The sequence below is a fragment of the Hyla sarda genome, chromosome 5, assembly GCF_029499605.1.
Source record: "Hyla sarda isolate aHylSar1 chromosome 5, aHylSar1.hap1, whole genome shotgun sequence".
Lineage (NCBI taxonomy): Eukaryota > Metazoa > Chordata > Amphibia > Anura > Hylidae > Hyla > Hyla sarda.
Window position 1 is genome coordinate 58,923,970 of NC_079193.1, and position 15,800 is coordinate 58,939,769.

Consider the following 15,800-nt stretch of genomic DNA (forward strand, 5'->3'; position numbering starts at 1 on the left):
GTATAATGAGGGCAGTATTTTCTGTCCGTCCACTATACTGTCATAACACTCGCATTGCCAAAATGTACTTAGAAAATGTTTTAGCATACATTTGCTTTGACCATTCGCACCTCTTTAATGAATAGACGGCACCCACAATGTTTTATTGCAGTTTACTTCTCCTCCTGGAAAAATGACTCCTTGATGATGACTTAAGGTGGAAACATGTTGATAAGTTATAACACTTTGTGTACCGTGCACCTCTCTAGTCTGTATATTACTTCAAGTTTTGCCTTCCACCCGTGTTTATGACAGCGCTTAACACTTTGAACTATGGGATATTTTATCTGCCGTAATGGATGATAATGTACTTCCAACAACGCAGCCATCCTCTCGGAATACATTACACTTCTTGCTTGCAATGAATTCAGATACTTTAGGTGACTGGGAATATTTTATGGATTTATTGTGGTATGAACTGAAATAGTAAGTGTGTGAATAGAGATGAGGTTGGGTAATTACTTGTGTAGCCTGTTGACGGAAAATGATATATAGAAGTGGAAGGCTGGAGTCACATGACTAGTAAAATGGTCATAAAACAGAGGGACAAAAAAGACAAACAAAACTTTTGGCTTGAGATCTTAGAACATTTTCAACTTTACAATGTAAAGACCACTCGTATTAAAGCAGTACTCTGGGATAGAAAAATGTATTCCCTATCCTAAGGATAGGGGATATGTATCAGATAACCGGGGGTTCAACCGCTGGGACCCATGCGATCTCCCATATGGCAAGCTTGCTACCCTCCTAAATGTGGCATGTCGACCACCGGACACAACATTTTCAAAATCGGAATTTTTCAGGGACCAGTTCAGTTTTGAAGTGGATTTGAAGGGTCTTCATATTAGAAATACCCCACAAATGACCCCATTATAAAAACTGCACCCCTCAAAGTATTCAAAATGACATTCAGAAAGTTTGCTAACCCTTAAGGTGTTTCACAGGAATAGCAGCACAGTAAAGGAGAAAATTCAAAATCTTCATTTTTTTACACTCGCATGTTCTTGTAGACCCAGTTTTTGAATTTTTACACGGGTTATAGGAGAAAAAGCTCCCCAAAATTTGTAACCCAATTACTCTCGATAAGGAAATACCACATATGTGTATGTGAAGTGCTCGGCGAGCGCAGTAGAGGGCTCAAAAGAGAAGGAGCAACAATGAGTGAATTTTTCTGAAATGGTTTTTGAGGGGCATGTAACATTTAGGAAGCCCGTATGGTGCCAGAAAAGCAAAAAAAACAAAAAAAAACATGGCATACTATTTTGGAAACTACACCCCTCAAGACACGTAACAAGGGGTCGGATGTGTAAATGAAAAAAAAAAAATTCCACTAAAGTGCAGTTTCCCCCCCACCCCCCCCCAAATTTACCATTTTTACAAAGGGTAATGGGAGAAAATGCCCCCCCAAAATTTGTAACCCCATCTCATCTGAGTATGGAAATACCCCATATTAGGACGTAAAATGCTCTGCAGGCGAATTACAAAGCTCAGAAGAGAAGGAGTCACATTTGGCTTTTGGAAAGCAAATTTTGCTGAAATGGTTTTTTGTGGGCATGTCGCATTTAGGAATCCCCTATGATGCCAGAACAGCAATAAAAAAAAAAAACATGGCCTACTATTTTGAAAACTACACCCCTCAAGGAACGTAACAAGGGGTGCAGTGAGCCTTAAAGGGTACCTCTCATCAAAAAAACTTTTGATATTATAGATTAATGTATGCAGAATAACTTTACAATTGCATGTTATTAAAAAATATGCTTCTTTCTATTTAATTTTCCCCTTTGAAGAAATCACCACTAGGGGTCTCCCTACCAGTCCTGGCTGCAAGCATTTCAGACTCATGCTGGAGTCCTAAACACTACGAGCTGCCAGTCTGCTTTGTTCACAAAGGAGAACACTCAGAGCTGCCAGCCTGCTTTGTTCACAGCCTGTTTGGCTGTGAACAAAGCAGGCTGGCAGCTCTGAGTGTTTAGGACTCCAGCATGAGTCAGAAATGCTTGCTGACAAGACTAATCGGGAAAAATACAATAGAAAGAAGCATATTTTTCATTAACATGCTATTGGAAAGTTATTCAACATTCATTAATCTAAAATATATCAAAAGTTTATTTCATGAGAGGTACCCTTTAACACTCCACAGGTGTTTGACGACTTTTTGTTAAAGTCGGATGTGTAAATGAAGAAAACATTTTTTTTCACTAAAATGCAGTTTTTCCCCCCAAATTTTACATTTTTACAAATAGTAATAGGAGAAAATGCCCCCCAAAATTTGTAACCCCATTTCTTAGTACTGAAATACCCCATGTGTAGACGTCAAGTGCTCTGCTGGCGCACTACAATGCTCAGAAGAGAAGGAGCGCCATTGGGCTTTTGGAGACAGAATTTGATTGAAATGGAAGTCAGGGGCCATGTGCGTTTACAAAGCCCCCCATAGTGCCAGAACAGTGTACCCCCTCACATGTGACCCCATTTTGGAAACTACACACCTCACAGAATATAACAAGAAGTGCAATGAGCATTTACATCCCACTGGCGTTTGACAGATCTTTGGAACAGTGGGCTGAGCAAATGAAAAATTACATTGTTCATTATCACAGACCACTGTTCCAAAAATCTGTCAGACACCAAATGCTCACTGTACCCCTTATGACATTCCGTGAGGGGTGTAGTTTCCAAAATGGGGTCCATTGTTCTGGCACTATGGGGGTTTTGTAAGCACACGTGGCCTTCAATTCCGGATGAATTTTCTCTCCAAAAGCCCAATGGCGCTTCTTCTCTTCTGAGCATTGTAGTGCATCTACAGAGCACTTAACATCCACATATGGGGTATGTTCTTACTCAGAAGAAATGGGGTTACAAATTTTGGGGGGCTTTTTCTCCTATTTTCCCTTGTGAAAATGAAAAATTTAGGGTAACATCAGCATTTTAGTGAAAAAAAAAAGGTTTTCTTCATTTTCCCGTCCAACTTTAACAGAAATTCATCAAACACCTGTGGGGTGTTAAGGTGCACTATACCCGTTGTTGCATTCCGTGAGGGGTTTAGTTTCCAAAATGGGGTCACATGTGGGTATTTATTTTTTTGAGTTTATGTCAGAACAGCTGTAAAATCAGCCACCCCTGTGCAAATCACCAATTTAGGCCTCAACTGTACAAAGTGCGCTCTCACTCCTGAGCCTTGTTGTGCGCCTGCAGAGCATTTTACGCCCACATTTCTGTATTTCTGTGCTCAGGAGAAATTTTGTTACAAATTTACCTCTTGTGAAAATAAAAAATATGGGGCAACACGAGCATGTTATGTACATTTTTTTAATTTTTTTTTTAATTTTTTTTTACACTAACAGGCTGGTGTAGACCCCAACTTTTCCTTTTCATAAGGGATAAAAGGAGAAAAAGCCCCCCAAAATTTGTAGTGCAATTTCTCCTGAGTATGGAAATACCCCATATGTGGCCCTAAACTGTTTCCTTGAAATACGACAGAGCTCCGAAGTGAGAGAGCGCCATGCGCATTTGAGGACTAAATTAGGGATTGCATAGGGGTGGACATAGGGGTATTCTACGCCAGTGATTTCCAAACAGGGTGCCTCCAGCTGTTGCTAAACTCCCAGCATGCCCTGACAGTCAGTGGCTGTCCGGAAATGCTGGGAGTTGATGTTTTGCAACAGCTGGAGGCTCCATTTTGTAAACACTGCTGTACGATACGCTTTTATTGGGGGGGGACAGTGTAAGGGGCTGTATATGTAGTGTTTTACCCTTTTATTATGTGCTAGTGTAGTGTTTTTAGGGTACATTCGCACTGTCGGAGGTTTACGGTGAGTTTCCTGCTAGGAGTTTGCGCTGCGGTGGAAAATTTGCCGCAGCTCAAACTTGAAGCAGGAAACCCACTGTAAACCCACCCGTGTGAAAGTACCCTGTACATTCACATGGGGGGACAAACCTCCAGCTGTTTCAAAACTACAACTCCCAGACAGACCGTGCTTGCTGGGAGTTGTAATTTTGCAACAGCTGGAGGCACACTGGTTGGAAAACCTTTAGTTAGGTTCTGTTACCTAACTCAGTATTTTCCAACCAGTGTGCCTCCAGCTGTTGCAAAACTACAACTCCCAGCATGTACTGATCGCCGAAGGTCATGCTGGGAGATGTAGTTATGCAACAGCTGGAGGTACGCAACTACAACTCCCAGCATGCTGAAACAGCTGTTTGGGCATGCTGGGAGTTGTAGTTTTGCAACATCTGAAGGGCCACGGTTTAGAAACCACTGCACAGTAATCTCCAAACTGTGGCCCTCCAGATGTTGGAAAACTACAAATCCCAGCATGCACTGACAGACCGTGCATGCTGGGAGTTGTACTATTGCAACAACTTGAGGCACACTGGTTGGAAAACCTTCAGTTAGGCTCTGTTACCTAACTCAGTATTTTCCAACCAGTATGCCTCCAGCTGTTGCAAAACTACAACTCCCAGCATGTACTGATCGCCAAAGGGCATGCTGGGAGATGTAGTTATGCAACAGCTGGAGGTAAGCAACTACAACTCCCAGCATGCCGAGACAGCTGTTTGGACATGCTGGGATTTGCACTGAACAGTGATCTCCAAACTGTTGCCCCCAGATGTTGCAAAACTACAAATCCCAGCATGCCCAGATAGTAATCTGCTGTGTGGGCATGTTGGGAGTTGTAGTTTTTCAAGATCTAGAGGGCCACAGTTTAGAGACCACTGCACAGTGAACTCCAAACTGTAGCCCTCCAGCTGTTGCAAAACTACAAATCCCACCATGCCCACACAGCAAACAGCTGTCTGGGAATGCTGTGAGTTGTAGTTTTGCAATATCTGGAGGGCTACAGTTTAGAGACCACTATATAGTGGTCTCAGACTGTAGCCCTCCAGATGTTGTTAGGTAACTCACCGACTTTAGTAGGATCCAGGGAGCCGCATCGCCGTCCTCTTCTGCCGCGATCGCCGCCGCTGATCGTCGCCTCCGCCGCTGCCTATGGGTAAGTGGATCTTTGGCGCCGGTCCCATTCGGTTTCCCCGTTCTTCCCCGCCTATTGTGACCCTTATTTTCACCGGGTCACCGTAGACCCATATGACCCGGAATAGCCGCAAATCGCCGGTGTGAATTCTCAGGACCCCCCTGGGCTTTGGCATGGGATGCCTGCTGAATCATTTCAGCAGTCATCCCGGTCCGATCACCGCCTGGCGAGCGGCAGTGATCGGAAATGCAGAGGGCGTACAGGTAAGGGCGTACAGGTAAGGCGTACATGTGAGTCCAGCCTTCCACTTCTATTCCACCACAGCAGTCAGACCCCCCACAATCTGACACCTACCCCTAGGATAGGGGATACATTTTTCTATCCTGGAGTACCCCTTTAACAATACTTTTTAGTAAGACCTGTTAGGGCATAGGGATGTCACAAAAGCCAGCCCCTATCAATGCATTCATCTTTACAAACATTTGTTAAAGAATAAGTGATTCCAGAGAGCTCACAAAATGTCTTCCCTCATAGATATTCCATGATCAACTGTAAGTGGTATGACGGAGAAGTGGAAACATTTAGGAATCACATTAAGTCAGTCCCGGAGTGGAGACCACCAAGTTACAGATTGGGGTCAACGCCAAGTAGCCGCATGCAAGCCTTACATCTCAAAGCACAATGTCAACGTCAGAAATAGAGGTTTTAAACACACCGCCGGGAGCTGTGGAAGGGTGTGGGGTGTCAAATCACACTTCTCCATTTGGTTGTCTGATGGACGAGTCTGGGTTTGGATAATGTCAGTGTAACACTCACGTTTCTGAAGACAGGAACCCCGGTGGATGTGGATCCCCTGGACCTGTGTGGCAGATGACTCGGACCGTACCAGGGAGCAGAGTTTAAGATGCCGCTGGTTTTCACCAGAGCCCGCCACAAAGCAGGATGGACTTGCTGCTGCAGGTGGCACCCAGGTCACTACCCCTGACATGGCTCGACCACACAGGCGGCTGAGGAGATGCGAGGCACAGGAGGGATAGCAGTAGGTCAGGGCAGGAGGCACAGTAGCGAAGTCAAAGCGAAGCAGGAGTTCAGTAGGCAGGCGGCAGAGGAGCAAGGTCAAGTCACAAGAGCAAGAGATCTGATACACGGCAAGGCAACACAGAGGAATGCTTTCTCAAAGACACAAGGCAACAAAGATCCGGCAGGGAACTGAGGAGGGTGGAGGAATTTATAAATGAGCCACAGGTGGATTAAACTAATGAGCATACTGGCCCTTTAAATCTTAAAGCTCCGGCGCATGCGCACCCTAGGGGACGGGGACACGCGTGCTGGAGCAGACGCAGAGGCAGGAGAAACACCCGGAGAGTGACGGACTGGGGCTCACATGTGGGCATGTCCCGCGATACGAGTACCAGCCTCGTCAGCAGCAGAAGGTAAGGGGGCCATGTGCTCATGGCCAGCGTGTGTGGCCGGAGCGCATAGCGTAACATTCAGGAGAATGTTACCTGTCTGACTGCATTGTGCCAGATATAAAGTTTGGTGAAGCAGGGATAGTGCTCATGGGACTGTTTCTTAGGGGTTGGTGTATACCCCTTGGTTCTAGTTTCAGCATACCAAGACATTTCGGACAATGGTTTACTGTCAACTTTGTGGGGACAGTTGGGGGTTCTTCTCTGTTCTGTTCCGGCATGACTGTGCCACAGTGCACAAAGCAAGGTCTATAAAGGCATGGTTGAGTCAATTTGGTGTGAAAGAATCCCCATTTTTTTTTCTTTTTTTTTTCTTTTATAAAAAAATACAAAAACAATAAATAATAATCAAATCACTCACCCTGTTTGAAGAGGGACAATAAAGACATAAATAAATAAATAAATAAGTAAATAATTTTTTTTTAATTTTTTAATAAAATAATAACAATAAATAAATATAAATAAAATAAAAGGAGGCTTAGTGATATTATGATCTCTTAAATTTAAGGGGATCCCCATTTTAAATCCAAAGGCCAGTGTTCCCCAACCAGGTTGCCTCCAGCTGTTGCAAAACTACAACTCCCAGCAGGCCTGGACAGCCAAAAGCTGTCCGGGCATGCTGGGAGGTGCAGTTTTGCAACAGCTGGAGCCACCCTAGTTGGGGAGCACTGGCTTGTAGATTTAAAACGAGAAGTCCTAAAAGCTCCTGTAAGTGTAATGTGTCGGTGTGCCAGTACTTTAGGCCATTTAGTGTATATTAGACTTCATTTTATTAGTTAAACAACTTTTTATGCAAACACCAGATTCCGGCACACGCTGGAGAATGCCTAGATCTATTTGAAGTTCCAAACTTTACCAGAAACAAACAAAATCCCAGTGGGATATGGATAGGGTGTAATAAATGTAGTCAGGACTTCAGAACCTAAGTCTGTATATTGATCCTTATATTTGTTTCTGGCTGTATTCACAAAAAGAGATTTTTTTTACTCACCGTAAAATCTCTTTCTCGTAGCCTTCATTGGGGAACACAGGAGACCATGGGTATTATGCTGCTGTCCACTAGGAGGCTGACACTAGGAAAAAAAAAGAAGTCGGCTCCTCCCAACAGGATATACCCGCCCACAGGCACTGAGCTAATCAGTTGTGTCACAAAGCAGTAAGAGAAGCCAAACAACAAAGGAGAAATGTCTGAAGGACACCAGAAACCAACAACAGGCAACAAACAACCTGACCAGGAACCGTAAATGGGTGGGTACTGTGTTCCCCAATGAAGGCTACGAGAAAGAGATTTTACGATAAGTACAAAAAAAATCTCTTTTTCTCGGTCCCCTCATTGGGGAACACAGGAGACCTTGGGACATCCCAAAGCAGTCCCTGGGGTGGGAAAAACAACCTCCAGGAAAGGTCAGGTCAGAGACTGAGCCAAAACCATTCGCACAAGAAGGTGGTCGAGGCCCAGAGGAAACCAGAATCCGGCAACCAAACACTCAGAAGCCCTCGCAAAACATGTGGGGCAAGCTAGGACCCCAAGGAATGAACCATGAAGAAACTGGGGTCCGACAGCTGACCGAAGAAGACAACAAACGGTCACCTCGGAGGCCTGTCGGGCCTAACCTGTTCTGGCAGGAGAGCAGAAAATACCTATGAAGAAGACATAAGATGCAAGACCACCGGGGCCTGGCCAAAATGCGGAAAAGAGAGGGAGAAGAGAACCCCTAATGCAGAGATTCATCTAAGCATGGCAAACATGGCGAGGAACACCACTTCCAGAAGAGAAACTAGCTGGAGAGGCTTGAAGGGAGAGCCCTGACAGAAGGCCAACTGCAACCATAGGTCAGAGGCTGAGGAGGGAGGACAAGAAAAAAAGCTGCTGAGCACGCCCAGCAAGAAGGCAAGACTCAGAACCAGCCACTAGAATGGAACAAAGGGAGAAATAAAGACTCATATACAGGCCCGAGCACACAAAGAAACCGGCCAGGAAGAAGGCTAGGGCAAAATGCATCCACCGACCATCCAAACCCAGACTCAAGCCACGGCCCCAAGGCCACCCCACGAAAAACCAGGTGGAAGAGAGAACCCAAAAGTAAGCCACATAGCCAAGAGAGCGGGAAAGAGCATGCGACAAGGGACTATGCCCGTCGAAGATACACAAATCGGCCAGACTGGGCAAACAGGACGACCAGCAGGCCATCTACCCCAAGTCCCCTTCTACTCCAAAAGGGAGAAGAAGGATTGCAAACAGGCCAGAGGGGAGAGCAGAGCCATCAGGAATACCGGAGCTGCTACCCAGAGAAACAGAGGATCCCAGATCCAGGAAGAAATGGAGGGACCCTGGAGTCCCACACCAGGAGAGGCGGAGAACCTCAAGCCAAAGTGAACATATCAGCTGACGAGCACTTAGGCCGGGATAGGACATGGAGCAGCAAACACAGACCGCCTTGCGCATGGAAAAGGCGGAGAAGAGTGGGACCGGAACCACGCCCAGGCCAGAGACAAGAACCCCCGGAATGATGGAAGCATCAGTAAAACCACCCTGGAGAATGAGGCAAGGGAAGGTCACCTGGAAGAGAGCCCAAGGCAAAGAGAGCCTGAAAGGCAAAATACAGAGAGAGAGGGACCTGAATGAATCTGTCGCCGCCAGGGAAGAATGACATGCGCTAGGGGAGATTAGTGGCCAAGAGAAAAAGGCAACATTACCCCTGAGGACAATATGCCGCCCGACACTCGCAGACAAAAGAGACTAGGGGATAGACAAAGGCGAACAAGCAGGGGGTCCCATTGGTCAGAATGGACTGGATGACCGAGAGAGTAACATCCCAGAATGACAAATCACCAAGAGGAAGACAGAGGGGACCCAGCGATATGACAACCCAGCCGAAGCAACAGGAGACATGACCAGGGCACGGGAGGGCGCCCAACAGGAGACATGACCAGGGCACCGGAGGGCGCCCACCCAGCCTGGCGGCAAGCACGGTACGAATGACACTCCAAAAAAGGAGGAGTGACTTGCCTCAGCCGAGACTGATGAGGAACCCCGAGGAGCCAAAGGCAGCCCGAATAGAAGGACCACAAGAGGAAGGCCTCAAGACACTCCAAGCAGAAAGATCGCTGTAGAGTAAGAGAAGAACAACAGAGTCTTCACATGCAGAAGGAAGCACAAGGACCACCAGGATGGCTTCCAAACAAAATGTACCCCGACAGGGAGAGAGGTTAGCGCGAGGGTCTGGAGACGCCCGGGTATGGATCTGGCAAGAACCGACAGAACCCCACCAAGAGGAAGAGAAAACAGGAACTGCCCCGGCAGGACCAACAAATGCCCAAAGAGGATAAATGCGAAAGCTAGGACGGCAACAGCCGGACGGCAATTGCTGCAAATAAGCCAAACCCAACAGAACTCCAGCAAAGGGGGAGAACGATGACAGGAACGAAAGAAAAGGGACCCTCCAATACTAGGAGGCCAAAGGACAATGGCTGCAAAGCAGAAACCAGGAAGTGTACAAGGGCCACACAGCCCCTTAGAAGAAGGGGAAGCACAAGGCCTGAAATCTCAATAGTAGACCCCCACTAGGCTACCCCAAAGCCAGAAGTGGGAGGGGTCAACGAGATGGCTGAACCAGCCACAGGAGGAAGACCAAAGAAAACTCCACCTCAACTCCAGGGGGTGAGCCAAGACAGCATGAGCAATGATAGGCATCCTATAGAAGGCAATAGTAATGTGTAGCCAGACCACTAATACTCCCTTTCCATAGAAGGAAGAATGAGATGGAGAAGGTAGCCGGAGTAGAAAGCCCACAAATCCTACCAAAGCGCCTCCCCTGGGGTGGGGAAATAGAGTCAGAACCATCAAAACCCTGACATGAATGTACCCCAGCAAAGGCAGGGACAAGACCCAAAGGTTGGTTGTCTCCCACCGGTAGTGAGGGTCCGGAATGCATCTACAGATGTGGCTGAAGCGTGCTGCCAGGGACGTTGGGGACCTTGCATGGATGGACACCCTCACAACAACACCCACATGCCGTGATGCACCAGGACTGCAGCCGTGGATGGGGCAAGCATCAAGTCCTCCATGGGCATTGCAGAGGGTTCAAGAATAACATTCAACTCTGACACATAACAGGGTACCGGAGCTGCAACCGTGGGTGCGGCAGACGTGACAACCTCCATGTATGGTGTAGAGGGTCAATGGTACATCCACACAGTGGAGCACCAGAATAGCAGCTGCGGCAGACATCCCAACCTCCAAAGATGGTGTAGAGGGTCCATTGTACCTCAATTAACTCTCACACACAGTTGAGTACCGGAATAGCAGCTGCAGCAGACTTCCCAAGCTCTAAGGATGGTGTAGAGGGTCCATTGTTCATCGGTCAACTCTCACCCACAGTGCAGTGAATAGCAGCTGCGGCAGATGGCACGTCCTCCATGGGTATTGGAGAGGGCCACATCACAGAGAATCACCCACGAGGAGTCTGCAGAGAGGCCATAACCCACACAGGGGACCCCTGTCGGTCACTTCACACAGGAAGTGTGGCACCAGGGCTGCAGTAGTTGATGCGACGGACTTTGTAAGGGGGGGTCAGTGGAGGAGGGAACAGGCAGATTGCTGCCAGGCTTAAGGTTATTCTTAAGGTCACTCTGGAACAGGGGCTAAAAGCACCTAGTGTGGACTCAAGATCCGCGCTTTATGTGAGCATAATGGTACAATGCACAATGGGCTTGTGCCGCAATACTCTGACCAAAAGGCAAGCATGCCAATATGTGGGATGTACTGAAGCTGCAGAAACTGCCCTATCAGTCACACACCTAGGGTGATGGAATAAGCTTCAAAATCGGCCCCCGTTCTGAAAAATCCATTCAATATATGGTTGCCAGCAAGGGTACGAATCAGATATGAAACTGATAAGAACAGATACTACACTTAATCTTAGGCAACAGGCCGAAAACCGATAAGAATACTAGACATACTAGGATGGCAGGGGAGCTGAGGGGAAAAAACTCCAAACTTCTAAACAGATGAGCCAAAGGAAGGGCCACAGGAAAAAAAAAAACTATGTAGCTGTAATAACTACTTCACACTACTAGAGGGAGCCTAAGGGTGCATGCACACTATGTTTCTTAAGATACAGGACCGTATACGGCTGGGGAGAGGGGGGCGGAGAGTCGGGGCGGGGCAACCGCACGCTGCCATATGCGGTCCTGTATCTAATGTATTTCAATGAGCGACCGGAGTGAAACGCTGCCTCCGGTCGGCTCCGTTTGGCCCGTATACGGTTTCCCGACCGGACCTACAAACGTAGTCAACAGCATTTTTAGGTCCGGTCGGGAAACCGTATACGGGGCAAAACTGAGCCAACCGGAGGCAGCGTTTCACTCCGGTCACTCATTGAAATACTTTAGATACGGGACCGCATACGGCAGCGTGCGGTTGCCCCGTCCCCGACTCTCCGCCCCCCCTCTCCCCAGCCGTACATGGTCCCGTATCTTAAGAAACGTAGTGTGCATGCACCCTAACACTCACAAAGAGAGAGAGAACAGCGCTGACAACAATGCAGGCATTCAGCGTCCGTGAGAAGCTTTTCTTTAAAGTTTCTTCCCCATCAGAACGCGCGGCCCCCAGGAAGAAAGGGCACGCTATTGAAAACACGCTAAATATACAGAGAGCCCGAGGGCCGCCCCCAGCCGCACTGACGGGGGGACAGCCACACGATTGGAAAGCCGGCTGCCTGGAAAAACAAGGCCTGCTGGAAACTGCCCCTCCCCAGCAGCTGCTTCGAGGACTAGGCCAGGAACAGACGTATGCCAGTCTCGTCCCCACTGCTGCACTGTCGAGCCACGTGGGACTGGAGATCCTGCAAGGTTAAAACACACTGAGCCTGGCTTAAATATGGTACTGACTGATGTGTATTGTGCCCCCTGCAGCTAGGTAGAAGTGTCCTCCCTTTGCATCTCATCCCTAAGTGCAATGTGCCATCCTGCAGCCAGATATGGAAAACATGGCTGCCTGGGGGGGGGGGGGGGAAATAAGACCGAGGTCTTTTAAGACTCCTGGCATCCAACAAGCCCACCAGGATCGCAGCAGCCACACGGGAGTGCGGAGACCTGCTGCCCCAGAGACACGGGGGAAGCTAACAAAGAGTCTCCGATCAGCAGTGAAGAAAAACGTGGCAAGGCCACTGTGCCTGGCTGCAAAACAAGTGCTGCAACGGTTCAACTGGCAGTATATGCACCATAGAGAAGGGGTACCCCTGGGATGAGCAGGGGAGAGAGAAGTGTGTGTGTGTGTGTGGGGGGGGGGGATAAAGTTTATACTCACCCGCAGACTCAATCTTCTCATACTCACCCAGAAGTCTTCAATCAGCGAAAGGCCGTGCTGCATCGGGCCAAGCTGCCATAGCAAGGTGGGCAGGGGCAGGTGGGAGACCTGGACCCAGGGTACTACTGTTGGGTGCTGGCCATTGGCGATAAGGGGTTGACGGCCCATATTGTTATGCACTGTGCCCCTTTGTCGCATGTGGGGGATCAGGCAGCACCATGCTCCTGTCACCCAACCTAGAAAAATAATAAAGGAAAAAATCCTAACTAGACATTCCTAGCTAGAAAATAACAAACAGAAAAGACCAGGTCTGGAGAGAGCTCCAGACCTGTGTCTGCCTCCTTTTGACACTAAGCTAAAACTGATTAGCTCTGTGCCATTGGGCAGGAATACCCTGCTGGGAGGAGCAGACTTTTTTTTTGCCTAGTGTCAGCCTCCTAGTGGACAGCAGCATATACCCATGGTCTCTGTGTTCCCCATTGAGGCGACCAAGAAATACTGGCTTTGCTGTGTTGTGATATTTTCCTATGATCTACGAAAGTAGTTTTTAATATTTGTTTTAAAAAATGACAAATTTTTCCACCAATTGAAAATTAATTTACACATTGGGGGAGACTTATACAAACCTATCGAAAGGAAAAGTGAAGCAGTTGCCCATAGCAACCAATTAGATAATTTTTTTTAGAAGGCCCCTGAAAAATCATCTTAGAAGAGATGGTAGCAGTCTATGACCTTAAGGAGATGCCGGGCTGGGGAGATGCCGGGTGATACAACAAGTCAAAGACTAAAAGCATACAAGTAGATTGCCTGAGATGCTGTGTCATGAACTGAAGAGGGCGCTGCATGCAATGCATCCCAGAAATACTGATTAACCAAAAACATTTGCTGGGGGGAATGGTCCAAAATCCTCATCCTCATTATTTACAGATACAGGAAACCTCTTGCTGCTTGAGGTGGCTCTACAGCTGATTAAATTCAAACGCTCAAACTTGTTATTTCTCCCTGCACTGTGGATGTTTACTCAATATGTTCAATAAATTATATGGGCAGTACAAATGTTTTTTGTTCTTAGTTTAGTTAGATTGTATTTGGCTATAATTGTGACTAAGGAAAAAATCAGAACACATTTTACTAGTAATCGACACAGAACTCAAGGCCATTCCATTCACTTACTTTTCTTGTAAATGTAATTGGCAGCATATTATATGATAGGTCCACTCTCTCATGTAAGAGCAGAATATTCAGGGATGTGGAAATCCTATCGCCTGACGCCTGGGAAATGTAGTTCCGGGCAGAAAAAGTTTTCATGCATTTAGCTCTGTATCGAGCAAGCATGGCCGGACCGACTTCCCTCTTTATTTTTATAATGCTGATGTGAGGTGCAGAAGCGGACGCAGACTTGCATGGGATGCAAGTCTGCACCTCACACCGGCGCTCAGGGTGTATGGTGCTGGCTCCCGACTCGAGCTGGGGCTGTCGCTAATAGCCCGGCATGCGGCGATCGCTGCGGCCGGCTTGTAACACTTTAGATTGCCACTGTCAAAATTGACAGCGGCGTCTAAAGGGATCTTATAACCATCCCTGAGGGTCTAGTGGGGTGGATGGCCCACCGCAATCGTGAGGGGGGGGGGGGGGTAGCGTTCCACTGTGGAGGTAGCCAGAGGGCTTATATCTGTATTCATGGCTGCCTCCGTGGACCTGCAATTGATTGAGCCTTGAGCAGCCTCAACCAAATGAACACAGGATAAAAAGATCAATAAGTAAAAAGTATTCTAAAAGTCCGATCAATACCAAAATGGTACCGATACATAAAGCAGATTACGGCCCAAAAAATCCCAGTATACGGAGAAATAAAAATGTTATAGGGTCAGGAATTAAAAAAGAAAAAATGTTTAAGTTAAAAAAATATATATATTTGGTATTAGTGTAATCAGGCTGACCTAAAGTATTGAAATAATATGTAAGTTTGACCACAATGGGGAATGGCGAAAAAAAGAAAAGCCCCAAATTAGCATTTTTGTTTCAATTTCACAAATAATTATTTTTTGTTTCCGAGCATAAGTTATTGAAAAATGAAAGGTGTTATTACTAAGTATAATTGGTCCCGCAAAAAACAAGCCTCAATATGAGTCTGTGGATGGAAAAATAAGAGTTCTGGCTATTATAGGACGAGGAGGAAAAAAACTAAAGTGCAAAAACTAATAAAGACCTTATTAACATACTATTTTGGTCGAAATTATTTTGTCTACCAGGACAAGTGGATTTTCATGAGGGACAAGTAGATTGTGTTTCGTTTTAGTCCATGGACAAGTACTTTTTTTATAGGATAGATCCGCTCTCCATTATAAGACCAGCATATTATAGGATAGATCCACTCTCCATTGTAAGAGCAGCATATTATAGGATAGATCCGCTCTCCATTGTAAGAGCAGCATATTATAGGATAGATCCACTCTCCATTATAAGACCAGCATATTATAGGATAGATCCACTCTCCATTGTAAGAGCAGCATATTATAGGATAGATCCGCTCTCCATTATAAGACCAGCATATTATAGGATAGATCCGCTCTCCATTGTAAGAGCAGCATATTATAGGATAGATCCGCTCTCCATTGTAAGAGCAGCATATTATAGGATAGATCTGCTCTCCATTGTAAGAGCAGCATATTATAGGATAGATCCGCTCTCCATTGTAAGAGCAGCATATTATAGGATAGATCCGCTCTCCCATGTAAGAGCAGCATATTATAGCATAGATCCGCTCTCCCATGTAAGAGCAGCATATTATAGGATAGATCCACTCTCCATTGTAAGAGCAGCATATTATAGGATAGATCCGCTCTCCATTGTAAGAGCAGCATATTATAGGATAGATCCGCTCTCCCATGTAAGAGCAGCATATTATAGGATAGATCCACTCTCCATTGTAAGAGCAGCATATTATAGGATAGATCCGCTCTCCCATGTAAGAGCAGCATATTATAGGATAGTTCCGCTCTCCCATGTAAG

At 46.6% G+C, this 15,800-nt stretch overlaps 1 non-coding gene across 1 annotated transcript; it reads right to left on the minus strand.

Moving 5' to 3' along the window:
* Positions 1-11,233: 11,233 nt before the first annotated feature.
* On the minus strand, positions 11,234-11,423 carry LOC130275220 (U2 spliceosomal RNA). The gene has a single exon (XR_008844709.1). It is a non-coding gene; the product is annotated as a U2 spliceosomal RNA (small nuclear RNA).
* Positions 11,424-15,800: the final 4,377 nt, after the last annotated feature.